Raw genomic sequence first — 21,697 nt, 5'->3', positions numbered from 1 at the left:
AGAGTGCTGTGCTAGCCTTGGCTGAGGGATTGGTGCCCCTCATTGCTCATTTTGTGGGCAAAATGATTTGGACCAAAGCTACAGCCTTCCCTGCCTGCCTTAGGCTGTGCCACATCTCCCCACAGCAGCAACTCTGGGCTGGCCCTCTCGTTAGCTGCAGCAACAGTTCCCTCATGACCACGTCCCTGAGCACAGGACATGTTTTTGGGAAAGCCTGTTGTCAGTTCCCCAGCAGCCACAGCCACAGCCTTTGTATTTCCGGGTCTTTGAGCAGCCCCTTGCTGACTCTGTGCATCCCCCATTGTTTCTCAGCCTCTCTGCAGACTGCAGACACCTTAGCACAGGGACCTTCTCTCTGTTTTGACTCTGTCCAGCACCGAGCACAGTGACACGCCATTGTTTCAGAAGGACTTCTTCTGCTAATGAAACGTAGCTAAAATATGAAGAAGTAGATGATAATGATGCCCATCATCTGACACTAGATTTTATTCCGCTGCCTCATCATGAATTAGTACTGCTGCAATTGAAAAGGGCTTGGTAGTCCTGGGTAGCCATGGAAATGGAGTGTAACTTTGCAGTCGATGTTAACTAGAGGCTTTGAAGCCTGCTCCCAGTCTGCAAAGGAGCGTGGGAAGAGTTGTATAGGCCACTAAATGAATGCAGTGCTGGTGCGAGCGGTGGTGTTAGTAATCTGTGATTCCCAGGGTCTATGTCCTCCCATCTGACTTCAGGTGCCACCTGCTTTTATGTCACATTTGGGACTGTAACGCATTGGATGTCTCTGATGTTCTGATTGGAGAATGGATGCCAAAGCTCTTAGAGGAGACAGTGGGAACGTCACCGCAAACGAACTCATGGTCCACGTGTCCACAGAGTCCTCCTTTTTGGAGAAGATGGGGCAAAAGAGAGAGGCAAGAGCTGTCCTGCTGAGCCCCTGGGAGAGCACTTGCTCTCTGCTTCCTGGAGGTGGGAAGTGTGCAGGCGCAGGGCTGTGCCTGGCTGTTGAGAGGAAGTGCCTGTTGCAAGACCTTGGAGGACCTGAAGGGAATGGAAGGGCTGGAGAGTTGGTCTGTGTGTGTTTTGGGACCCTTGGGGTGCCCTGTCTGCTGCCATGTGTGGTCATGTGTCCTGTGTGTCCCTGCTGCAGAGGCACATGTTGACTGGGAACCCTCTGTGAGGCGAGGGGTGGGGCATGCGAGGTGTCACAGTGGTGGGGTGTCCTGTGGTGGGGACGGGTGGTGGCCCCCACGTCTTGGTGCTCATCATGGGCAGAGGTGTCTGGAGAGAGCAGTGCTCTCCTCCCAGGGCCCAGCCTGCCATTATGGTGTCCTTCTGGGCAAACTGGGGTGGGGACCATTGGTGACTGTTTTCCCTCCTTGGAGCATCCTGGTGCAAGCCAGGGATGCTCGCAGAATGTCCCATGCTCCAAGTTGTCCCTGCTGCCTCTCATGCTGTTACTGTGCACCTCCAAGAAAATCTGGCTCCGTCTTCTCTGTGCTCTCCATCAGGTAGCTGTGCAGAGCAGGTAGACCCCCCTTGGCCTTCTGTTGTCGAGGCTGAACAAACGCAGCTCTGCCAGCCCCTCCTTATATGCCCCATTCTCCAGCCCCTGACCTACCTGGTGGCCCTTAGCTGGGATCTGTGCTGTGTGTCAGTGCCTTTCTGGAAGTGGGGAGCTCAAACAGGACCCAGTATTCAGATAATGGTCTCCCCTGTGCCAAAAAACAGGGAAAGAGTCTGTGCAGTGGCCCAGCTGCCTGTGCTCTTATGAATGCAGCTCAGCATGGAGGGGAGACATTTGCCCCTGGCTGTTGTGACTATGTAAAGCCCGCAGAACCTACAGTAACCCTCCAATTCTTTCTTCCTCAGTTGCTCGAGGCATGGTCATGTAGGCTGCCAGAGCAGTGCTAGAGCCCCCAAGGATGGAGGCAGGGTGCCAGAGTGTGTCCCTGTAGCTGTCAACACTTTTGCCAGCATTGTGAGCCCTGTGTGAAAGCAGCTGCTCATGAAAGAGGGGAGGTTACATATGAATGTGCCTGGCTTTTTTGGGTGACCTGGGGTGCGGGTTCACCTCCTGGTACCTCTGTTCTGCTGCAAATTCCTCCTCCCGCAAATGCTGTTAGTGCCGGCCCACGCAGCAAATGCTGCAGCACCCCCTCCTTTTCCTAGATGGTTGTGATGCCATGTAGGACAAGTCAAAAACCCTTCTAATAAATGCCAGCATCACCTGTATGCCTGTCATGGAAATTAGGCTTGTCGGCCACCATAACAGGGCTCGACCCTAGGTTCCCGCAAGTAAAGTTCAGAGCCAAATCAAAACAAATTAAATAATTAATTTTTAATCATGCGCATGCTGTAATTACAGCTCGAGCTGGGTGCCTCCAAAGAGGGACCCCAACAAAAAAAAGATCCTGGGCAATTATAGTTTTTTCAACTGAAGTTTCCCACCCCTCACGCAGCAGCTAGACCAATAGTAATTTTTTGGTCTGGGTTCTCCTGCTCCTCATTGGATCTCACCGTTGTTCCTAGGTAAGCTGTTTTTCTCCTTGTCTTTATTTTTTGCGGTCTCTGCTGACGGTTGTACCTTTATTTTTGTTGGGTCTTGCGGTTGTCTCCCAAGGTCTTATTTTTCAAAGTTTTGACGTCTTCCCTTTCGGAGTGGGTGACACAGGAATGCAGACTGCGTGTGGCTTCCTTATCATCCCAGCTGGAATGAGCTCTGAGGCACTATTTTTTTTTAATAAACTAGGTAAAGGTTCATTACTTTATCCAAGTGTGGCCTAAGGCTTCAGCAAATTTAGCTCCTCATGCTAAGCAAGTTTTATATAAGTTGTGCTAAGCAGCTATTTCTAGACAGTTTCAATTCACTATTCTTTAACAGTTCCCCCCTTTGTTTCTATGAAGCATCCCTGCTAATATTTTAAACAGAGTTCTTGAAGCCTTTTGAGGCATACTATCACGTTCCATAATCTTATGTATAATATGATCGTAAGCCATAGGCATAACACAGTTAAACTTAACACAACTACTACTGGGTGCAACACATGATTATAAATCCCTGTTGCAGTTGGTGACCACCCTAGAAGAGTTTCCCAGTCATAATGTTCTCCATCCATTTTTACCCTTTCTAAGATATGATGTATCTCTTTTGCATCATGGTGAACACTGATTAGAGTTTTCTGTCCACTGTTTCAGATGCGTTCTAGCAGTCGATGCAAATCATCATGTTGTAGTAGTTTCCTTACCAGGGTGAGATTCATCCCAATGGGGGTAGGTAGTAAATTCTGAATTAATGTATAATTCGATTGTAACAATTGATAAGCCATAAATAGGAACTGAATAATTAAAATCACATCCCATGATTTTGGTAAAGTTACAAATACAGATATTTGAATGATTACTTGTATCTGCTACAATGTTATCTATGGATATAAGACTACAAAAGGTTCTCATACATACGCATCCTTTCCCAATATATACAAGTATAGTTTCAGGTGTTTCATCAGGGTGTATTTCCAAATGACAAACATTTTGCTCAGGGTCAAGACAAATGTCTTGGGCTTTGATAGTATTACTTTCACAAATAAACCCTTGCTGTTCCCGTACAATACATGCACTAACGTCCACAGTTTGCCATTTATTTCCATTCTGTTGGGCCCGTAGTCTATGTTCCAATGGATAGAGTATAGCTCCATTGTGATTTAATCCTATGTTGAAGCATTGTATATTGTTAAAACAAAGGCTGTGGCCTTAGTGTTGATAGGATCATAAGTAAAATTGACCAAATACCACCAGGATTGGAATTCCTTTTCAAATTCGGTCGCATTATCCCAAATTACCTTTCGAATTTCAGTGGGTAAAGTGCCCTCTTCCCCTTCCCTTATAATTGCTGCTACCATAGATTGCATCCACAGTTGAGCTTGGATGCAGCTGAGGGCCAGGGAAATATTAATTTGGGCTTCCCCAAGTGCATCCACTATCAATTGGTGATCTTTTTCATTCATTTTTTCCCACTGAGGTAATATCTCGGATGAAAGCCACTGGTTAGTTCCCAGTGCTAATAGAGAAGACCTCAATGGATGTTTTAATCTGTATAAGTCACTTGTTGTTGTGCTCAGTTTATTTACGAGGACTTCAGCAGCTATACTGTTTAGGACTCCCAATCCTGTTCCTATGATACCAGTTACATCTCTCCTTGTTCGTTTTGGAGAGCTGAGGGTTCATCTATGTAACCACGCTGTCCATCCCACATAGGACGTACCTAAGAATGGTGAACAGGTCGGTTTGATTGTAGAGATATTAATTTGCATTTATAGCTCTACTCATTTGAGAGACCATGATGGATTAAATAATACTCATTGTTGGCCTGTATTTCTGGTCACATACGGTCCAGTTTCAAAGATTTGTGGGAATAAGGTTTTCTTACTCTTCATGGTAACCGAGCTATCTATATTGGTGAAAGTAATTGTAGTTGGGGTAGGTATTGTTGTCCTGAGCTCAATAATGCCTATTTTAAATTTAAATGATAGTCCCACATTGTGGTGAGTCCACAGGCAAACTATAAAAACAGGCTGTTCTAAGGTAAAATTGTACCAACAATCCAGTCTTTCACTGGCACAAATTTTCCTTTCTTTTTCATTTGATTTGATTTTAGTGAGAGAGATTTGAATTGCCTTCTCATGAGTAGACCCACTGATCACTCCACATCCTATCTTTATTTCCTTTCCTGTCCTTCCCAGGAGTTGGGGAAGTTGGTTAGTATTATCCCAGCTCCAGTCATTTTCTGAGTATACTTCAGTTCCATGCATGACCAGGGTTGAGAGGTTTAAGTTTTTAGTAGAATTTAATCCCATACTTCCGGTATACTTAACACGGGCCTGGGACCATGGCCACTCTGAGGTTCTTTGACCACAGGTTCAGGAAAGTAACATTGCCAGGGTTTGAAATGGCAACATGAGCACGGCACTTCTGCCTGCCATCCTGCAGGGCGCAGTAAAGGAAAAGAGATTTGTGTTAGTGAGGTGAGTCCGAACAGTTTACCCTGGGGAAGTCATGTATCCCATTGAGCTTTATGTGGTTCTCTTCATTGTTCTGCTGCAACCTCTGCTGTGCTTGCTTCTTGAAATGCCACTCGTTTCATGTGAGAGTAGTGAATCCAATTCTCTTTTCCTAGAATTTTAACAGCATAGCAAGAACTTAACAATACAGTATAGGGTCTTTCCCATTTTGGTTCTAATTTTGTTTTTCGCGAGAATACCTTTATCAACACTTTATCTCCAGGCTGTATATCATGTGCCTGAATGTCTGATGGCAGTGGCTGAAACCACTGAGCCTGATTTTGCAAGGCCTTAAACCGTTCCTGTAAGGCTAGTACATATTGTGTCATTCGTTCATCTCCGTCTAACAGGCTGGTCTTAGCAGGGATATAAGTCCCTGGTATCGCTAAATGTCTCCCCAAATGCATTTCTGCTGGTGTTAGTCCTATGGGTTGCCGTGGGGAATTTCAAACATCTCATAGAGCTAAGTTTAATGCCTCTGGCCATTTTAGGCTAGCATGTGTGCATATTCTTGCTATTTTCTCTTTTAATGTTCTATTCATTCTTTCTACTTGTCCTGAAGATTGTGGGTGATAAGGAGTATGTAGGTTTCTTTTTATTCCTAATGATTTATATAACTGATTGATTATGCTTGCTGTAAAATGGGCACTCCTATCTGAATCAATGGCTTCTGGGACCCCATACCTGGGTATGATTTCCTTCAGTAAGGCTTTTACCACTCCCCCTGTGTCGGCCTTTCTTGTTGGGAAAGCTCCTACCCAGCCTGATAACTGATCTACTCTCACTAACAAGTGTTTGTACCCATTGGCGGATGGCATATCCGCATAATCTATTTGTAGCTTCTGGAAAGGGAAGTAAGCCCGTGGTCGCCCCCCTAAATCTGAGTTTGGCTTGTTCTTTGAAAACTTCTGGCAGGTCGGGCAGCTATTTGTTATTCTTTTAGCAGCTGCATAAATTCCTGGAGCAGCCCATACTTTCTGTACCTGCTTAGCTATTGCCTCAGCTCCCCCATGAGCTTTATCGTGAAACCACCTAGCTATAGTAATTAAATATTTTTTTGGTAGAATTGGTTTTCCTCCAATTGTCCATATTCCATCATCACTTTGTTTTGCTTCCCACTGCTCCCATTGTTTTTTCTCTTCCACTGAGCACTCTTTTTCATACATAGTTTTGTGGTCTATTAAGTTTGGCCACTCACTCTGGTCCATCCTTGGAACTGCCCCCATACATTCTCTCAGAGGTTGTTGAGCTGCAGCCTTCGCAGCAGCGTCAGCTAGAGCATTTCCTCTGCTAATTTCTGTAGTGTCTTTAGTATGGGCTGGGCAGTGTATTACCGCAATTTGGGCAGTTGAACTGCTTCCAGCAAATTACGTATTTCTTCTCCATGAGCTAATTTCTTTCCTGATGACGAAAAGAATCCTCGTTCTTTCCATAACATCCCTGTTGCATGACATACTCCAAATGCACATTTAGAGTCGGTGTAGATATTTACTGACAAGCTCTTACCTATTTTTGCTGCTTGGGTCAATGCTATTAATTCTGCTCCTTGAGCACTTACAGATGAAGACAAAGGATTGGCCTCAAGTACCTCAAAGACATTAGCGACAGCATAGCCGGAGTGGCGCCTTCCATCCAAATAATAGGATGACCCATCTGTAAACAGAACTAAGTCTGGCTTTCCCAAAGGTCCGTCTTTAAGATCCTCCCGGGGCTTGCTCGAGCTGACGATCACCTGCTCGCAGGAATGATGTGGCTCTCCATCCTCAGGTAGAGGCAGTAGTGTTGCTGGATTGAAGATATTGCATCTCTTTAAAGTCACATTATCTGCATGCAGTATTATCAGTTCATAGCGGTGAGCTCTCTGTGGGGATAGTGCTTGAGTCGCATATTGCTTCATTAACAGTCCTACTTCATGTGGCACATACACAGTCAATGAGTGACCCAAAACTACAGGTCGTGTTTTTTCAATAAGAGCTGCCATAGCTGCTATTGCTCTGATGCATCCTGGAGTGCCTTTAGCTACCTCATCTAGTTGCGTGGAGTAATAGGCCACTGGTCTACGGTGAGGACCTAGTTTTTGGGTGGACAAATAATTCAAATATTTTGCTATAATCTGGTAACCCGAGAGCAGGGGCTGAAACCAACCCTTTTTTCACAGATGTAGAAGTTTTCTCCCTTTCTGGGCCCCAGGCCAAAGGCTCTATCTCCTCCTGTTTTGTTGCCTGTACCAGAGGCTTAGTAAGTTCTGCTAACCCAGGAATCCATGGTCTGCAAAATCCTACAGCTCCTAAAAACCCCCTAAGTTGCTTTTTTGTTACAGGACGAGGCATATTAAGAATTGTCTCTACTCGTTCTGGATCAGCTAACCTGTGTCCTTCTTTTAAGATAAAACCCAAATATTTTACCTCTCTTTGACACAGCTGGAGTTTAGACAGAGATGCTCGATGCCCTTTTTCTGCAAGAGCGTTACATAGAGAAACAGTATCTTTTAAACATGTCTCATAATCTTTACTTGCTAATAACAAATCATCCACATATTGTATTAATACAGAATGTCCTGGAAGTTCGATATCTGAGAGGTCATTTTTGAGTATATGCAAAAAAATAGTCGGAGACCCAGTAAATCCCTGTGGCAGCCTCGTCCAAGTTAATTGTTGTCCCTTCCAAGTGAAAGCAAAGAGATCTTGGCTATCTTCAGCTATCGGTATACTAAAAAAGGCTGCTGTTAGGTCAATCACAGTAAAATAAGTTGCCCAATGGGGTATTTGTAGTAAAATTGTTGGTGGGTCAGGAACTACTGGATGTGGAGCAACTACATGTTGGTTTATAGCCCTTAAGTCTTGTACAAAGCGATACTCTGGATCACCATCAGCATCTTGCCTGTTCTTTTTAACTGGCAGAATTGGAGTGTTGTACAGGGATTCACAGACTCTAAGCATACCCAGTTTCAGATAATGATCAATTTGTTTTTGGATACTCTTCTCTGCTTCCTTTGGGATAGGGTATTGTTTAACTGCAGCAGGCAATCCCCCCTTTGTTTTTATCAAGACTGGACTGCCTGATTTCAGTAGTCCCACATCCATTCCTGAAGAGCTCCATAATTTTTTAGAAACTGATTCTAAACCTGTTGGAATTTGCAGATTAGTTGACTCTGGTTCTGGTGTCTTGGCCAGAACACATGAACCCATAATTATTAGCTTAATCCCTTCCAGTTGTAAGCAGATCTGAGTATCCAAGGCTTGCAGGAGATCTCTCCCTAAAAGGCACATGGGCACGTCTGTGGAAATTATAAAACGTCCCCACACTGTTTTAGCCCCAATAGTGAGTAATAAGGGCTTAGATAACATTCGTTCGCCTTTTCCCATCACTCCTTGCATCACTATTTTATCTGATGACTGGCGTCCTTTAGGCTCAAAATTTAAAAGGGAAAGGGTGGCTCCAGTATCCACTAGAAAGGGCACTTCTAAACCTTCTCTATTTGCCATCACGTGACCCTCAAAATCCAAATCTACATCCCATAAATTTACCCCAATTTCCACAGTTTAGGACATGTGTGATGGGATTGCGATGCTGTGGACACATGTAATACATGTGTAATACGTGGCCTTATTTTGTGTAACATCCCCACCACCACCACCTGATGACAAGATGCTCTGTGAGTGGCTGGCTGCCCCTGCTCCGGTGTCCCCGGAAGTACCTCCAGACAGGAAGTTTTCCCCCTAGAGGTGCCACCATTTTGTTCTTACCACCATTTTATTCCTGGGGGCTACCATCTTGTTTAATGCCACAACCCCCCCGTCTTTCCACACTGCTCTGAGACTGGTCACTTTTTTTTTCTGAGACTGTTTTTCCCACATGCTCTCAGATCCCCTTTGCTTGGCTGCTCTGCCTTGTTGCCTCAGGAAGTCCTCAAGCATCAAAATATATAAAGTTCTATACAATCTATACAGTATATGCACATATGGAAATAGAGAGAGAGAGGAATGGAGAAAAATAAATAAATATAGACTGCATTTATTTATATGAAAATGCAGGATTATATGTACTGTGTCTGCTTATGACACTATATGCATAATATATATTCAGATATTTCCTTATATATTCACATTTATAAAGGGATAGAGATTAAATGTGTATATAAATATCGATAAATGGGAGCTGCTGGTTCCTGGGTTTGCTTGAAGCTCTTCAGAAAAGTGAAGGAACTTTGGGAAAGTTGCTCTTTTGGCATTGCTAGATGCATTTTTAGGGGAATAACCAAAAGGGGTTGGTCCCATCTTGGTCAAAACCTCCATTTGGGAGTTTCCCTGCAAGACCGAAAGTGAAAAGTTCAAGTGAATTTGGAGATGCGCGTTTGCTAGGGAGAAAACATTAAAAGTTCATCCTTCTTCCAGCCTGCTGCATAATCTTGATGCAGAAGAGAGTTTTTGTAGCCTTTTTTGTACCAAGTATGAAGCAAAATATGCATACGTCTCCCTGACATGGGGGAGGCTGGGGGCTGGCCTGCTCGAGGTTTGAACGTCTCCGAGGATGGAGCCCCCAGGTCGCAGTGTTTGACCCCTTCTTGGTGCAAACACCCATACTTCAGGGTGACTGAGGTGAGGTGTCCCAGCAGGCATGGGGTCAGGGTGGGCACTGCGAGATGTCAAGGAACTGCAGGGTACCATGAGGAGCTCAGGAGCCCTTCAAGAAGCAACAAGGGCAACAGGGGAGGCTGTCAGCTAGGAATGCTGGGTTTTCCTCCTTACCAGTGGCTTGAGGTGCAAATTGCAAATGCAGGTGCAAATTGTAAATCACAAACATAGGTGCAAGGTGCAAATTGCAAATGCAGGTGCTGGGAGCAGCAATCCCTCAGGATCAATCCATCCATGAGGGGACGGATGGGGCCCTCCACAGCCCCTTGGACAGCAGGTCTTGGCAGCACCTCCATATCCTTGCTGGGGTGGCATCTGAAGGGCCGGCTGTCCTGGATGTTCCTAGTGTTCCTAGTGCTCCCGGATACAGGTGCAGCCCCACTGGTTTGGAGGGCCAAGTAACTTGGCCAGGCCAGGCTTGCAGCAGCAGTTGTTCTGTGCCTTAAACCCAGGCTCACCTTGAGAGGCCCTTCTTTCTCTCTGCCAAGATGGGTAAGCTAGAGATTAGATGCAGGGCTGCAATTTGGCAGGAAATAGCGGTCATTGAGGAGAACATGTGTGTCCAGCTGCGTGTACTTCGTAGAGCAGGAGCGCCTTCTGCTTAAGAGACAGCACCATCATGGGGTTCATCAGGCAGATGGGGAAAAAGAGGTGGGGACACAGACTGTCATTAGCGAAAGCATTGCCAAGAGTCTCCTGGGGTATTTGAATGTGAAAAAGGCCCTGACCAAGGGCCAGGGAGTGTTTGCTCAATCTCTGATTTTGCCCTGATTCCTGCAAGTGTCGCTGGAGCCCATCAAGAGGCTCCCCAGCTGCTGAATCAGCTCCTCCTGCCTGCAGTGACCCCAGTTCCTGCTCATCTGCTGCTGGTTGGGTGCTGCTGGGACAGTAGCGATTCATCAGTGACACCCCAGTGGTCACCTCCACCTGCCTCCCCTCTTGCTGAGCTCTCACGCCCCATGGTCGGGTGCATCTGATGCACTTGATGCCCTCACAGGGTCTTCCTGCCTGCCCAGGGCAATCCTGATGCTACAGCTAAAAGAACCTCTCAGGTACCATCCAGGCCTGTCACCACCACATACATGCCACCCCCTCCTGTCCCGCAGGGTAGTGATCTCTCCTGAGAGGACATTTTGATGCACTTGATGACCTCCCAACTCCTGCGTGTTTGCCTGTTGCTGGTCAAGCAGGTTGTTGCAATGGCAGTGTCACCTCCCACCCTGGCAGCTCCCCTCCCCACAGCACATCCTGTCAGAGGGCAAGACCCCACTTTCTGTAGAGGAGCAATGCATCTAGATACCAGGCTTCACGCCAGTTTGGGGAGGGAGATGTAAGCCAAAAGCAGCCCTGGAGATGCTGGGGATTGAAGCCAGGGCCTCCTGCATGCAAAGCAGGCACTCTTCCACTGAGCTACATCCCCTTTGCCAAGCACATTTCTACTGTGCCCTGGTGCTGAGAGCTGCAGCAGAAAACAACACTGGAACCATTGTCAGACCCCATGCTGACCTTGACCTGTGCATTGGTTTCCTGCCTTGACCTTGCACCTGTCTCATCCCCACGAGCACGCCTGAGGATCTGGACTCTTGCTTGAAGCGGGCTGCCATCTCTGGGCCTGCCTCGCTCACCTCAGGTGGCTACTGTGGGATGGGGTCCTGGCTGGGGACATCGCTGCCATGGCAGCCGTGGGACTGTGTTTGGCTCCCAGCTCCCAGCAGCAGCTGAGGGAGCAGCTGGCCCTTGCTGCGGCCTGCCAATGTCAAAGCTCGAGTGAGAAAATGGGCCTGCACCTCTCAAGGTCAGTCTCCTGCCAAGAAACTAGGCATGCCCAAGACGAGGTCTTGTCCAACTCTTGCAGAGTTGTGCAAGTAGCTGCTGAACAAGGTGGCATGCACACAAGAAGACAGTGGGGTATGTGCAAGGCCTCAGCAAATTCCTGCCGAGCTGCGAGGGGCGCTGAGTGCTAGCTTTAGTAGAGAGGCTGACTGCAGTAAACCAGGCCTATGCCAAGCCTTCCCAGCGCTGCTCAAGACGCTTAGAAATGGCAGCTTTCCTACAGACTCCAACTCCAGAAAGTGCTCCAGCCTTTGCACTTCCAGAGCCTTGCTAACTGCCATTTCCTCTCCTTGCTGCTATCAAGGAAAAAACAAACAAACAAACAAAGAGACACCGAACTCTTGCTCCCAAAGGCTTTCTCAATCAGACAGGTGAACCTCTTCATCTGTGCTTGGCCAGGTTGCTTGAGACAACAGCTTCTCAATCGCTGGTCACCTGCATTGGCCTCGGAGACTTTCATGGGAATGCTGCCTTGCAGTTGCACCCCACACAGGCAGCTAAGCCCACAGCTGGCTGTCCCCCAACTTTGTCCTGAAGAAGCCTGCTCCCAGTTTGGCAGTCAGAAATGGCTTGCTTCAGGAGCCTATTAAAGAGAGGAGGTTTAGAGGCCAGCCTTTTGGAAAATCCTAGGCAGACATGATTCAACCTGCACACGCCAACAGCTGGAAGGCCTGGCAGCAGCTGTCTCAGGGCATGGTCGTAGTGTTGACAGCCACAGGAGCCACTGTGTAAGCTTCCAGAGGTTGTGCTTCTGCTGAAGCCATGTTGAGAAGAGAGAGCCCTTCTTTGCTGGACCTGCTGCTGTTCTGTGCCTGAAGAAGTCCGGCTAGGGCCCTGGCACTGATGCTGTGCGGCAGGGCGGAAGATGGGCCTGCAGCCGTGGCCCGGGGCCACGCTCTGGTGCCCAGAACAACTGAGCTCGCCCCTCCCCTCCAACACCCCCCCCTCCACCTGCCAGGAGGTCACTGCTGCCCAGCTGCTGGCACTGTGCACCACTCTGCAGCCTACTCAGGCCACAAGGGAGACATGAGCTCCCCAAAGCCCTAGCCCTCTCTCTGGCCGCACTGGCCTGCACGTCCCACTGGCAAGAGACTGCAGGCAACCGAGTAGCCTGGTGCTGGCCCAAACACTCTCCCATGCAGTGCGACAAAGCTCTGCCTGCCTCTTGCTCCACCCCTGCTGCCCTTGCTTCTCCCTTTGTGGTGGCCATTGGTGTTGCATCGGGAGCTTTCTGAGGAGGCTGCATCAGCTTCAGCAGTGCTGAGACAAAAGCGAAGCTGTCCTGTGCTTTTGGGGTGGAGAAAACCCTGCCTTTGTGGAGCTCCCAGGTTGGCTGTGTTCTGCCTTGTGCTGACTCCGGGGGTGCTGCTAGGTGTTTGGAGGTGTCCTCTGAAAGCTTGCCGTGACCTCAGGCATCTGGTGGTTGTCAGGCCCTCAAGGGGCATGGTGGAAATTGTCTTGGGGCTGCTCCATCTTGGGAGCTGTGGCAGCGGCATTTGCAGGAGAGGTCAGCGGGGAGGGCCATGCTGAGGTTGAAGTGTGCGGTGCTGTGTTGTGGTGCTAGTGCAGAGCTTGGAGGCAGTGCACTGCGCAGGGCTGGAGGAAGTCTGCTTGGGCGTTTGCAGGAGCTGTGCGGGATTTGACTGTGGAGCGCTCCCTTCCTCCAGCTAACAGGAGGCAGACAAGGCAGCAAATCAGAGAGGCTGCCTGTGCCCGCGTGTCTCTCCAAATCCTGCTCTTGCAGTGTGCTTGCCTGCTGAGTGTCACGCAGGGCTATTGTGCGCTTCCAGCTGCCCAGGGAGAGCTCCCTTCCACTGCTCTTCCCGAGAGGGAAACGCAGCTCTTCCATAGACTCCAAAAAGATAGCCGCCATCTCATTCTTTCTGAAGCCATTTCCTGGCCCTTGTTGCCACCACTGGAATGCAGGTTCCAGTGCCCAGGAATCTGCTGGCTCATTGCAGGACTCAATGTGGTGGCAGGAGTCAGCAATGGGTATTAGGATGCGTGTGGTGAGGCAGTGTTGTGTGTGTGCTTTCAGTCAAATGACCTAGAGCAGTTCTTGATGCTCGTGGCATGTGGCCACGACCTGGCCTGTGGCAACTGCCCTATGTGCAGCACCTTTGCTGGCCTGCTGAGCGCAGTGGCCCTCATTGCCTGACCTGTGACAGGAGAGAGGGCTCTTTGAAAGAGCCTCAGGAAATGGCTGCCTGGGATGAGGACTGCTGAGAGCCTGATGTAGAGGGGAAGTCCAAGCTCCCTGGCAAAGCCTCGCAGAGCTGCTGGAACTGGGAAGCAGGCGGCCCTTCCCCATCACGGCACCAATGTTCCCCCGAGGACAAGGGACTCTCAGAGGTGCCAGTTCTCCTTGCCTGTGCTTGGCGTCTCGCGTCTGCCTGCACCGCTGGCAGGTTGCAGCAGCACGGGCAGAGAAGAGGTTGCCTGCTGCTTGTGGACCAATAGCCTTCTTTCTTCAGAGGAAGTGCTTGCAGCCTGCTGGGACAAGGGCCTGTGCCAGCAAGGGCTTTTGTTGGGCAGCAGCTACCTGGGGGGAGAGAGTGCTGCTGCAGTGGCCAGCACCTGCTCTCAGATTGGGCCTTTGGCTTGTCTGAGCCTCAGCAAGACTGCTGATGCTGTTCCTCTTCTGCCTGGGACGCCTCCAAAGACGGAGAGAGCAATCCCAAGGCACAGCAATGTTTTCACAGTGTTTTCCCTCTCCGGAAAGCGGAGGGAGGTCAGCATCTGCCAGCCGCAGGTCTCTTCCAAGCCCCGTCAGCTGAGCGGACCCAAGGAGGTCAAGGCAAGCAGGCTTGAAGGCTTTCTTCCTGTCCTCGTGGTGTGCTGCTGGGCACTGCTGGCCTCTGCAGGCCTGCTGTGGGCAATGGAAGGGACACCTCCCACCACTGTCAGCAGCCATTCCTCTGGGAGCGGAGACTGTGCCCAGGCATTTCCTGATGGGAAGGCAAGGGGCTGAATCTCACAGCTGATTCAGCCCTTGTGTAGCCATTGGATCGTGGAAGCATTTCCGTCGCAAGAGTTCTCTGCAGGTGCTCTGATCCAAGTCATGCTCCGAGCAGGCTTGGATTCAAAGCTGGATGTAGCTGTTGTCCTGCAGAGACTGGACCAAGCCCTTGCTGGCACGAGAAGACCCCCACACGCCTGGAGATGCCCAAGGGCACCAGGCCTTTCCAGCTGCAGATCAGTGGGAAAAGTGAACTCAAGGGCCTGCAAAGAACAAGGACATGCCTTCTCGGCAGCCAAAGACCCTTCCAAAGCTCCCCATGCAGATCTGCTTCGGCGCCAGATGCAGCAGCCAGGAAATGCAGGCGATGGGATGTGAGGATGTTCCAGGTGGTTCTCCTCAGTGTCATACCTCTCCGCCAACCCTCTGGAGCAGCTGGCGGTTTCCTGCAGGGCGCGGGAAAGATTTCTTTCCCCCCAGCTCTGTCAGGTCTGTGTTTGGTTATATTTGTTTTAGTCTTTGGGGGGTTTTTTTGGCCACTCTCTGGAGCCCCTAAGGTGGCTGCAGGTTGAGAGAGGAAAGGGGTTGGGCAGCGCTGGTGCCTGATGCCCTGGTGGGTGTGAGAAGCCTCCCAGGGCTGGCCGGCAGGCAGGCCTTGCTCACATGCCCAGGGAAGAGCCGATCGCCAGCTTTGGGGTCAGGAAGGAATTTTCCCCCAGGACACATTGGCAGCAGTGCCTGGGGGTTTTTCGCCTTCCTCTGCAGCATTGAGCAGGGCCCATTGCCAAGGCTCCTCTGGGCCCTTGCAGGCCAGTGGCTGCCTGCTCTTGCAGCAGCAAGACACCAGCTGTGCCCTGCAGCTCTCAGTCTCTGCCTGCCCTGGGGCAAGTTTGTCGCAGGAGCTCAGGGCCTGCCCTTGCTTCCACGTTCTTGGGGTGTTCTGGCTTGTGCAAGACAGCACACTGTGTTTGGAAAGGCTGCAGGCTGGAGGTGCCATGAGGAGCTGCCCCTTGTCATCTGTGCCTGCATGCACACAATAAAAGCAAAGTGCTGTTGTCCTCTCCTAGGTGTGCTGTTTGTGTTGCGCGTGTCCTGGCTGTGGCCTGAGAGCTTGCTGCTGCAGCTGCACTGTCAGGTACCCTGCTGCCCACGGGGCATGTCCTGCCACGTGCCCTGGGGAGTTTGGGGGGTTGGCCTTTGCCCCAGCCCTTGCTGGGGGGGTGGTGGGTGTGTCTCAGCAGCCTGTGTCCAAGGCGTCTGTGGCGGACAGATGAGTGAACTTTTGCCTTTAACATTTCTTGGTACATAAGGTGCAAGCAATCCAGTACCCCGACCAAGCCATCTGTTCCCGACGGAAACAGGACTGAGCTGCTGCAACCACCTGGGACACACCGAGCTTGCACCAAACCAGGGCACGATCGGGCAGAGAGTTTGGCACCTGGACTGTAAATTATTGCCACTTAGCACAACTTTTATAAAACTTGCTTAGCATGAGTAGCTGAATTTGCTGAAGCCATAGGCCGCGCTCCCTAGTTCAGTGAAGAAGGGCCCCAGAGCTGGTGCAGACTGGAAAGATAAGGGAGTTACAAGCAGTTTGCATTCCTATGCGTCACACTCCGGGAGGGAGGATGTCAAGGCTTTGAAGTGAGGCCTGCTTGGGCGCCAGGACCCTGGGAAACAAAGCCTCCCCTCACTGCTGAAACAGTCTTAATTGGGGGGGGGGGGGTGCAGTCTGGATTATATCCTCTTCGTCAGGACCTTGGAAGATAACACCCACTGTCACTGCTGGGGCAGTGCTAATTGCTGGAACAACATCTGTTTGTCAGGGCCTTGAGAAAGAAGGGCAGAACCCAAGGGATCAAAACACATCTGTCAGCAGAAACCACAACAGTAAAGATAAGGGAGAAAAGCAGCCTGCCTGGGAACAACGATGAGACCCAACAGGGAGCAGGAGACCCCAGACCCAAAAATTACTATTGGTCTGAACTACCGCATGAGGGGTGGGAAACTGAATTTGAAAAAGCTATAATTGCCCAGGGCTTTCTTTGTTCGGGGTCCCTCTTCAGAGGCACCCAACTCGAGCTGTAACCACTGCACGCAGGTCATTACAATTTATTTATTTAATTTGCCTTGATTTGGCTCCAAACTTTTCAGCGGGAACCTGGGGTCGGACCCTGCTCGAGTTGTCATTACTGCACACGCATGGCTAAAATTTACACCCAGGGTGAAGAGGACCAATGGGACGCCGCTGGATCCACGGGTGGTAATATCTCTTTCTCTCTCCCCCTTTTCTCTCTCTCTCTTTCTCTCTCTCCTCCCCTTTGCCTTTCCCCACCTTTTTTCCCCACTCCATGGAAAATAAAGTTAAAAGGTTGTACGATATATAACTGGTTTTAGCGTCTTAATCTGGTCCTTGGGATCATAACGAAACCCATTGCCCCCCCCGAGATATTGGGTCGGGACACTAGGGCGGGTCTCTCAGGGCTTTGTCCAGCCATGTTTGGCAGATCTGCATGGATGGAGACACCACAACCCAACATCTCTCATCAACCTGTTCAACAGGAGAGGCCATGAGGACCCAGCATGATAAGGCAGTGAGACTGGAGAGTGATTGATGACATCCTTTTGGAACCCCACTTGGCTGGATCCAGCACAGCACCCAAATGCCTCTCCCACCATTTGAGGTCACCCATGGTACCACCAAAACGCTCCCTTGGCCACAGAGACATGAGGGACGGCAGGATGGGAAGGGTCAGAGCAAGGGTGAGCCTCATCCAGCTAGGTCCTGGCTGCTTCCTCCCAGAGTTGTGGGGTGGGATACAGCCAGGGTTGGTGGAGGCTGGGAGAAGACAGAGCAGCTGTGCAAAAAGCCATGAGGCACCAAGAAGGACACCATTGCCAAAGCCCAGGCGTGAAGCAGGGACCTTTAGATCTTCAGTCTAACACTCTCCCAGCTGAGCTACTTCTGTGTGGCCCTGGGGCTGCTGGTCCCCATGACAGCCATGCAGGAGCAGAGGCCAAAGAGCAGGAGGTCCCTGACGCCAAGTTGTGCCAACCCAGGGAGCTGGTCCTGAGCACAAGGCACACCAAATCTTCGGATGTTGCAGTAAGGAGATCACCCTTCATTAAGGATGTGCTACTCTGGAGGCCAGCTCTAGCGCAGTGATGGCACATTTGCAGAAGGCCTGAAGGTTGGGCCGATGGGGCTCACATCTCTGGAGCAGTGGGAAGAACTGAAACAGTTGTCCAAGACCATGATCACCACAGGTGACACAAACTCAACACAGGGATGAAACAAGAGAAATTTGGAGTCTTTAGTGAGGGCAGCAGGGCAGCCCATTGCTCTGACGTTGCAACCACTGAGTCTCCTCAGGGCATCCTGGAGCTCCCCCTTCCTCATGCCGTGGATGAGGGGATACATGGCTAGAGGCACCAAAGAGCCAGAGCAGCCACCAGCATGTCCAGTGATGGGGAGAAGATGGAGGGAGGCTCCAGGCAGGCAAAGAATGAGGCTGAGATACAAAGAGGCCATGGCCAGGGAGGGAGGCAGGTGGGAAAGGCTTTGTGTGGGAAAGGACTGGGATGAGGATGTGGGGACGCTGGGGACATGTGGGGACTGGGGGAAGGACGGGGGAGACATGAGGGGGCATTGGGGACACATAGGGGACACATAGAGGACAGAGGACTAGGGTGAGGACATGGGAGACACATTGGGACCAGGGTGAGGATATGAGGGTCACAGAGGCATGTTCGAGACCAGAGTGGGGACATGTGAGGACTTTGGGAACAGAATTTGTTTGTGGGGACACGTGGGGACCAGGCTGGGGATGTGGGGGACACGGGGTGACACTGGGGACCAATGGGGAATAAAGGGGGGCTCAGGGGACATGAGGGTGCAGGGGACACATGGGGACTCTGGGAATGGAGAAGGGGACACTGGGGACATGTAGGGACAGTGAGGACCAGGGTGAGGATGTGGGGGATGCTCAGGACCAGTGCGGGTGACATTGGGGGGGCACTGGGGAACAGTTTGGGACATGGGTGGACTCTGGGGACCGTGGAGGGTATTTGGGGTCCAGGGGGTATTTGGGACCTGCTTAGGACGTGTGTGATGGGCTTGCGATGCTGTGGACATGTCATACTTGTAACACACGTCACATCGCATGCATGCACTAAAGAGCTGCCCCCTCCCCTGCCCGGACACCTGGACCTTCTGTGTGTGTGGGAGCGATTCAAGGGGGGAGTTGAATGCCTGGTTCCCCCATACAGGAGGGCAGTGGATCAGCTCTTGGGGGGTGCCTGGACTCCTGGGTCCCCTGCGCATGGGGCGAGAGGGGACAGCTATTGGGGCTGCACTCGGGCGCCTGGGTCCCTTGGAGAATCGGGGCCCCCAGCCACCCGGGAGCCTTGGACACTTGGGTCCCTCCTACATGAGTGGGAGGGGGCTCAGCTGTGGAGCGACACTGGGGTGCCTGGGTCCCCCCTGGACACCTGGGTCCCCTGTTCACAGGGGAGGGGTTTGCATGGGGAGGGGGGAATAAAGGACATCCCCCCCGACCCCAGGAGAAGAGGTGACATTAGCTCCCCCCCAACATCTGGCTGAAGCCCCGCCCCCTGCAGGCATGTGGTCCCTCAGGAAGTCCTCAAGCATCAAAATATATAAAGTTATATACAATATAGACAGTATATGCACATACAGAAAGAGAGAGAGAGAGAGGAATGGAGAAATATGTACAAATATATACTGCATTTATTTATGTGAAAATGCAGCATTATATGTAATGCCTCTATTTATGACACTCTATGCATAATATGTGTTCAGATATTTAGTTATATATACATATATTCACATTTATAAAGGGAGAGAGATTAAATGTGTATATAAATATTGATAAATGGGAGTTGCCGGTTCCTGGCTTTGCTTGAAGCTCTTCAGAGAAGCAAAGGAACTTTGGGAAAGTTGCTCCTTTGGCATTGCTAGATGTATTTTTAGGGGAATAACTCAAAGGGGTTAGTCCCATATTGGTCAAAACCCCTGTCTAGGAGTTTCCTTGCAATACTGAAAGTGAAAAGTTCAAGTGAATTTGGAGATGCACGTTTGCTAGGGAGAAAACATTAAAAGTTCATCCTTCTTCCAGCCTGCTGCATAATATTGCTGTAGAAGAGAGTGTTTGCAGCCTTTTTTGTACCAAGTATGAAGCAAAATACACATATGTCTGCCCGTCACGCGGGGGGCTGGGGGCTGGCCTGCTCGAGATTTGAACGTCTCCAAAGATGGAACCCCCAGGTCGCAGTGTTTGACCCCTTCTTGGTGCAAACACCCCTACTCGAGGTCAAATTTGGATTTTCCATGCTCTGATGTGCCCCAGAACTGGTGGCTGGGCACCTTCAGGGTGACTGAGGTGAGGTGTCCCAGCAGGCATGGGGTCAGGGTGGGCACTGCAAGATGTCAGGGAACTGCAGGGTACCCTGAGGAGGTGAGGAGCCCTTCAAGAAGCAACAAGGGCAACAGGGGAGGCTGTCAGCTAGAAATGCTGGTTTTCTTCCTTACCAGGTGGCTTGAGGTGCAAATTGCAAATGCAGGTGCAAATTGTAAATCACAAACATAGCTGCAAGTTGCAAATTGCAAGCGCAGGTGCTGGCAGCAGTGATCCCTCAGGATCAGTCCATCCATGAGGGGATGGATGGGGCCCTCCACAGCCCCTTGGACAGCAGGTGTTGGCAGCACCTCCATATCCTTGCTGGGATGGCATCTGAGGACACAACCAGGCCTGGTTGTCCTGGATGTTCCTGGTGTTCCTAGTGCTCCTGGATAGAGGTGCAGCCCCACTGGTTTGGAGGGCCAAGTAACTTGGCCAGGCCAGGCTTGCAGCAGCAGTTCTTCTGTGCCTTGAACCCAGGCTCACCCTGTGAGACCCTTCTTTCTCTCTGCAAAGATGGGTAAGCTAGAGATTAGAGGCAGGGCTGCAATTTGGCGGGAAATAGTGGTCATTGAGGAGAACATGTGTGTCTAGCTGCGTGTACTTCATAGAGCAGGGGTGCCTTCTGCTTAAGACACAGCACCATCATGGGGTTCATCAGGCCGATGAGGAAAAAGGGGGAGCAGACAGTTGTGGGGAGAAACTTGGGGTTGGGTGGGGACACAGACTGTCAGTAGTGATATTTCTTCCCCAACAGTCTCCTGTGGCATTTGAATGTGAAAAAGGCCCTGACTGGGGGCCAGGGAGGGTTTGCTCCATCTCTCATTTTTCCCTAGTTCCTGCAAGTGTCACTGGAGCCCATCAAGAGGCTCCCCAGCTGCTGAATCAGCTCCTCCTCCCTGCAGTGACCCCAGTTCCTGCTCGTCTGCTGCTGGTTGGGTGCTGCTGGGACAGTAGCAAGTCACCAGTTAATGGCCGCAGTGGTCACCTCCACCTGCCTCCCCTCCCCCCTCCTGCTGAGCTCTCATGCCCCATGGTCAGGTGCATCTGACGCACTTGATGCCCTCACAGGGTCTTCCTGCCTGCCCAGGGCAATCCTGATGCTGCAGCTAAAAGAACCTCTCAGGTACCATCCAGGCCTGTTACCACCACATACATGCCACCCCCTCCTGTCCCGCAGGGTAGTGATCTCTCCTGAGAGGACATATTGATGCACTTGATGACCTCACAGCTTCTGCGTGTTTGCCTGTTGCTGGTCAATCAGGTTGTTGCAATGGTAGTGACACAATAGCCCATGTCCCCTCAGTGTCAGTTTTAACTCCCTCTCCCCTTGCCCGGGAGGTCATTTCAGATGGTCACCTCCCACCCTGGGAGCTCCCCTCCCCACAGGCCATCCTGTCAGAGGACAGGGCCCCCATTTCTGTAGAGGAGCAATGCAGCTAGATGTCAGCTTTCAGGCCAGTTTGGGGAGGGAGATGCAGGCCAAAAGCAGCCCTGGAGATGCTGGGGATTGAACCCAGGGCCTCCTGCATGCAAAGCAGGTGCTCTTCCACTGAGCTACATCCCCTTGCAGCCTGCTGAGGGCTGGCATGTCCTCTCGTGCCCTGGTGTGCCCTTTGCCAAGCACAGGCCTGCTGTGCCCTGGTGCCAAGAGCTGCAGCACAAAACAGCACTGGAACCCTCCTGCTGGGCTGCGGGTTGGGGTGGGGGAAGTTGGGATGGTCTCTCAGCTGGGCACTGCTCCTGCAGTGGGGCTGCACCACACAGCACTGCCTCTTCAATGGCTCTGCAGTC

At 50.8% G+C, this 21,697-nt stretch overlaps 1 non-coding gene across 1 annotated transcript; it reads right to left on the bottom strand.

Annotated features, from left to right (window-relative positions):
* Positions 1-21,398: 21,398 nt before the first annotated feature.
* On the bottom strand, positions 21,399-21,470 carry TRNAA-UGC (transfer RNA alanine (anticodon UGC)). The gene has a single exon. It is a non-coding gene; the product is annotated as a tRNA-Ala (tRNA).
* Positions 21,471-21,697: the final 227 nt, after the last annotated feature.

Source organism: Dromaius novaehollandiae, chromosome 21 (assembly GCF_036370855.1).
Source record: "Dromaius novaehollandiae isolate bDroNov1 chromosome 21, bDroNov1.hap1, whole genome shotgun sequence".
Lineage (NCBI taxonomy): Eukaryota > Metazoa > Chordata > Aves > Casuariiformes > Dromaiidae > Dromaius > Dromaius novaehollandiae.
This window is presented reverse-complemented; position numbering and strand designations above follow the sequence as displayed.